The sequence below is a fragment of the Rattus norvegicus genome, chromosome 2 (genome assembly GCF_036323735.1).
Source record: "Rattus norvegicus strain BN/NHsdMcwi chromosome 2, GRCr8, whole genome shotgun sequence".
NCBI lineage: Eukaryota > Metazoa > Chordata > Mammalia > Rodentia > Muridae > Rattus > Rattus norvegicus.
This window is the reverse complement of record NC_086020.1, coordinates 124,292,767-124,298,993: the sequence shown is the minus strand read 5'-3', so window position 1 is coordinate 124,298,993 and position 6,227 is coordinate 124,292,767. Positions and strand designations below refer to the sequence as shown.

The following is a 6,227-nucleotide window of genomic DNA, read 5'->3' as shown; positions in this document are numbered from 1 at the left end:
AGTAGAGCTGGCAGTGGCCTGAGAGCAGGCCCAGTGGTTGTGAGCATGAGAGCCAGCCCTGCCTCCTGTCTGGTGCCTTTGAGGAAGATATCCCCTCCCCTTCCCTTTGTCCTCACCACCAGTGGCAGGCAGGTGAGCTATGTCAGAAGTGGTCATCAGAGCAGGAGAGCTGGCTCTGGACCTCCCCTGCAGCAGCACCTGGGAGAGCAGTCCCAGGACCTCACTTGGATAGCTCAGTCAGGCTGACCCTGATGGCAGGGACACAGGTAAAGGTGTGAGAGAGGGAGAGTCAGCAGGCTGAGCAGTTAAAATACCTCTCGGATCCAGATTCAGGGCTGAATTGGCCCAATTCAACATCTACCCTAGTTATTAACTGCTGGAGTATATGGAAGGGAAGGTCCTGGCCCAGTCACCAGAGCCAGCCCTGCCTGCAGTTTCCTGTGCTAAGTGCTTCTGCCCACCAGAGCAACTGATTCTAAAGTCTGGCTCCATCAATGACTTTCACAAATCTGCGCAAAGTACTCATCAGTAATAGCCTGGACCCCTGCTGCAGGAAGATACTGCAAGATGGAGGGTTGCAGGTCATGGAGAAGCAGAACTTGAGCATGGAGGAGCTGATAGCCGAACTCCAGGACTGTGAGGCCTTATCATCCGGTCAACTATTAAAGTCACTGCTGATGTCATCAACGCAGCAGAGAAGCTCCAGGTGGTGGGCAGTGCTGGTACAGGCATGGACAATGTGGATCTGGAGGCTGCCACGAGGAAGGGCGTCCTAGTCATGAACACCCCTGACGGAAATAGCCTCAGTGCTGCGGAACTCACCTGTGGAATGATCATGTGCCTGGCCAGGCAGATCCCCCAGACTACCGCTTCGATGAAAGATGGCAAATGGGACCGGAAGAAGTTCATGGGGACAGAACTGCACGGGAAGACACTGGGAATTCTTGGCCTAGGCAGAATTGGAAGAGAGGTTGCTACCCGTATGCAGTCCTTTGGAATGAAGACTGTAGGCTATGACCCCACCATTTCTCCTAAAGTCATTACCTCCTTTGGTGTTCAGCAGCTGCCCCTGGAGGAGAACTGGCCTCTCTGTGATTTCATACCCCACTCCTGCCCTCCACCACAGGCTTGCTGAATGACAGCACCTTTGTCATGTGCAAGAAAGGCCTGCGAGTGGAGTATGTGCTCCAGGCGGTATTGTGGATGAAGGTGCCCTGCTCTATCTCCTATAGTCCAGTCAGTGTGCTGGTGGTGCACTGAATATGTTTACAAAAGAGCCACCAGGGGACCAGGCCTCAGTGGACCATGAGAACATCATAAACTGTCCCCACCTGGGCGCTAGCACCAAGGAGGCCCAGAGCCACTGTAGGAAGGAAATCACAGTCCAGTTTGTGGACATGGTGAACAGGAAATCTGTAACAGGAATCGTAAATGGCCAGGCCCTTACCAGTGCCTTCTCTCCACACACCGAGCCTTAGATTGGTCTGGCAGAAGCACTGGTCATGCTGATGCACTCCTGGGCTGGCTCCCCTAAAGGGACCATCCAGGAGGTTTCACATGGAACATCTCTGAAGAATGCTGGGACCTGCCTGAGCCCTTCAGTCATTGGTCTTCTGAGAGAAGCATCAAAGCAGGCAGATGTGAACTTGGTGAACTCTAAGCTACTCAATGTCACCACCTCCCACAGTTCTGGGGTCCCAGGGAAGCAGAGCAGTGGGGATGCCTCCTGACTGGCCCTGGCAGGTGGACTTGGTCCAGGGCACCACATCAACATTGCAGGTGCTCAACAGAGCTGTCTTCAGGCCAGAGGTGCCACTACGCAGGGGCCAGCCCCTGCTCATGTTTTGGGCTCAGCCCTCCAACTCTGTATTGCTGCTTACCATGACTGGCCTCCTGGCAAGGACAGTTGTACAGCTGCTGTCCTACCAAACCTCCAAGGTATCTGATGTAAAGACCTGGCACGTCATGGGCCTCTCCTTCCTGCTGCCAAGCATGGAAGCGTGGAGGCAGCATGCATCTGAGGCTTTCCAGTTCTGCTTCTGACCCAGGGGCTCAGCAGCCCAGCCCCTCAGGCTTTTCTGAAGAAACCCACCATGATCTCTACGGAGAGGAGATCACAGAACCCGGGCTTCTGCCTATTCTAATATCTAGTAAAAAGTCTAACTCACAAACAAGAACAAATAAGCAAAAAACAAAACAAAACAAAAAACAAAACAAAACAAAACAAAAAAAAAAAACCCAAAAAAGAGGGAGGTTCTACAGATCCAAAACTACAGGATCTCCATGACACAGGGCAACAACAGGATACCAAGAGGAGTTCCAGATTCCAGTATTGATACAGTAGTAGACTAGCAGAAGTCAGAGGCTTCATATCAGACCCGCAAGTCATTGCAATGAGCATTTGCAAGCAAAGAAATGTGGAGAAAAGGGTGTACTGGGAAGCATATTCTGACACACTATAGCTTCCACAATGAAACTTTTTCATCTATTTGGGGTGAAAGTTTTCAAGGGTGAATGGTGGGTATGAGAGGAAGGAGAGATGAGTGGGACTTGACAAAGGAGAGAGAAAGAGAAAGAGAGACAGAGAGAGAGAGAGAGAGAGAGAGAGAGAGAGAGAGAGAGAGAGAGAGGAGAATCACAAAGAACCATGAAAAGTTTTAAAGAACAAGATAGTTTTGTCTCTTATACAATATAACCTGATTATAGTTTCCCTTCCTACTCCTCCCTCCAGTCCCTCCACAGCCCACCCCCTCCCAAGTCCACTTCCTTTCTTCTCTAATTATAAAAGAACAGACCTCTAAGAGATAACAACTAGGCATGACAAAGTAACATATAATGGTGCAGCAAAGGCAATCACACTGAATCTGGACAAGGCAACCAGAGGACGGTAAGGAGGCCCAAGAGCGGACAGCAGAGTCAGAGCCTCATCTGCTTTCACAGCCAGGAACTATTTTATTACATTCTGTCTACAAATCTGTCAGAACACCTTTACAGGATGACTTTTCCCTCACCCATTTGCAATCCAAGCCTTGCAGAAAGCTCTGGATTATTGTATTTCCTATGATTCTTTTTGCTTTGCTGAAATATCCCATTACTTGATTATGAAGGAAAAATAATTTTGTATGTTGGTGTTCTTTTCACACCATGGAAAAGTAAGGCTTATTTTATGAGAACTGAACTTTCTATATTTTGTTAAGTGAATTTATCTTAAGAAACACTTGAGAGGCATTTTTTTAATTACATAGAAATGAGAAGCTTAAACCTTCCCAATACAAATAAATGTTAAACATAGCATGTAAGGGGACAAGAACCCAATTGCCCTGTCTTATCATTCTATACCACGCAGAAATATCAATTTCACATGATATCCCCCCAAAAAAAGTGTAAAATTGTTATATGTCAATAAAGGTGGGTGCAGCATGAGCTTGGTTACACCGCTTTGTGCTCCTGCTGTGTTGTGTGCTTCCAGCCACCCGCCCAACAGCTCCTTGGATCCATGAATGAAACACACACACACACACACACACACACACACACACACACACACACACACACACACACACATTAGCTTATTGTTAAAATACCTTTGCTAACTCAATGACTGGGCAATTCTAACCCTCCTACTACCCTACTACCCTACTACTACCCAGTGGCCTCTTACCTGAAATCTCACATGGCTGGTTGGCTTTATGCCTGGAGCTCCTGTGTCCATCCATCTCTCCCCCATACTCTGGTGGATCTCCCTCTCCTCCCCCTGCCTCCTGCCCCATTCCCCTTTTCCCAAACGTTGGCTGCTGGCATTTTTATTGATCGTTCAAAAAAAATGGAGGCAAGGACCTTTAGTGTTTGGATACCCAGATTCCCAATTGAATCAAAGCATTAGAACCCATGTCGAACAATGGGAAAATTCAGAAGATGAAGGAGATTCCCACATGTAATGAAGTCTATCTCTACATTCTCTTTTCTCCATGATTATGCATCAATAAATCTACTCTAGGCCTAATGTTTTGTTAATACAAATGAGTGAGTATTTGTTTATGTTTATTGAAATACCAAGGTGTGGCTTTCTTCCGTGGATCATCATTCCTGCAGGCGACTGCTTCTCTTTCCATCAATACTGAGGAGCATTTCCCTCCCAGTGACTTCCCCAGGCTATATGACATCTTGGCATTCTAATAAGAATCCATGATCATCTATGGTTTCTAAGCTGGGTCACAAACAGACTGTGTAGTCCCCAATGTTGGTCTCCAAAGGTGACAATAAGGTTATCAGGTTAACAAGTGGACAGCTTTTGGTAAAAGAATGGTATAGGGAGTGGACAAGATCCTGAAGGTTGAGGAGCTGACCAAGTGAGGGAGAGGCTCAGGAAGCTCCAAAGCCTGTCTACTGTATCTTTGCTTCATATTTTACAGCCCCGAGGTTTAACCTCACATGACAAATTTCACTCATTTTTTTTTTAATTTCAAAATTTAAATTTAAACCTATAATTTAATCTGAAGGGATTCCACAGGATGGTTAGAATTGCATAATTCTCCCCAACCACATTCTGTTCTCTAATACAACATTATGCTTGTGCTTTGACTAATGTTTTGGGATCTCAGAGATGGTAATGAATTTTATTGTAATGAATTAATATAACAAACATTATTTAGTGTGTTGTACATTGTTAAGAAATGCTTTTTATAGGTTAGTCTGCCTCTTAGATTTAGTCTGAAAACTATTAGGTGAAACTATTAAAAAAACCGTAAAGATGAACCTTTCCCTAGTTTTGTTGTAAGTTTATATAATATGCATGGAACACTAGGTTTAATTTTCTTTTTCCATACAAGTTTGTGAAGCAGTTGGATCCCATTTACCCTCCTCATTTCCTGCCCTGACCCCTTCTCCTGAAACCCTTTCTATTGGTCAGCTCTTACCCTCTCCTTGTTGAACCTTCTTTCTGACTTCTGTTTACATCTTTTATTTTATATATGTGAAAGAAAGCATGAGACACTTTCTGTCCCACATCTGGCTTCTCTTCCTCTGTGTGGTGGTCTCCAGTTCCATTCATTTTGCGGCACACAATGCAGCCATTAGATTCCTACAGGTAAACTGTTCAACACTATGCATGGATGGACCCTGCCTCTGATCCTCTAACCTGGCTATTGTGATCAGTGATGTAGTGACAAAAATCATCAGAGGTCTCGATTATAAACTAATTTGTATTGTTCTGAGTGTATCTGCCAAAGTGGCCTAGTTATATCTTGTTAGAATGTGTACGTGTGCTTGCTTCTCCAGTACCTTCCCAGAATCAGGACTGTTTTATTTCCTGGTGGTAGCCATTCTGAATGACGGTAGACCAAGTGTCACTGTTGCTTTGACTGACATTTTCCCAACTGCTCAAAGGGTTGAACCTTTCTTCCTCACTGGAAAGCATGCAGTTCATTTGTCTGTTTACTCTCAGGTAATAAGGTGAGTTCATGTGTGTAAAACACATATAATAAATGGTAATTACTGAATGGCATTGCGATTTTGCTGCATTATTAAATAAGCTATGTCCATGCACACAAGAGGGATAATGAGACAGGGGGATAAAAGACTTTTGCTTAAGTTTGAAGATCCTTTCAGTGTGGGCTTTCCAGTTGACTTTCATTATATTTCTTTCTCTCTCCCCTTTCCCTTCCCTCCCTCTTCTCCCACCTGTTTTTTATGTGTTTCTTCCTGCCCCCCACCCCCTTCACACAGTTGGATGAAAATAAGTTAATGTACCTACTACATTTTTTTCAAATCCCAGAAATCTGTGTGACATATTGAATGATTACAATTGAATCATGACTGTCAAAATAAAGTTTATGCTTACAATGTTATAGACTAATCTAATTAGACTCCAACATTTTCTAAGCAAATAAATACCAATTTAAATAAATTTTGTTCTTAAATCATACTTTATTTTCTCCCAAGCTATGAATATATCATTCATCTCTTTTCTGGATAAAACATGCAATGTGGTTCTATAAAGTGTATGTTATAAAATATACTAGTTCACAGGAATGCCCATCTACACAACACAGGTAAGGATCATCCAGCATCAACAAATAAAAATCAAGGAAAAATAGCAATCACACATCCTAAGCCCTTACCCCAATTAGACATAAATGTAGGCCAAGAACTTCACAATAATCTCTGAAGAAATCTGCCTGGTAAGCAACAGACTTAAAAAATGATATAATCCAACAGTCAAAATGTAA

At 44.2% G+C, this 6,227-nt stretch overlaps 1 pseudogene; it reads left to right on the top strand.

Moving 5' to 3' along the window:
- The first annotated feature begins 494 nt into the window (after nt 1-494).
- Nucleotides 495-2,043, top strand: Phgdh-ps7 (phosphoglycerate dehydrogenase, pseudogene 7; annotated as a pseudogene).
- The last annotated feature ends 4,184 nt before the right edge of the window (nt 2,044-6,227 follow it).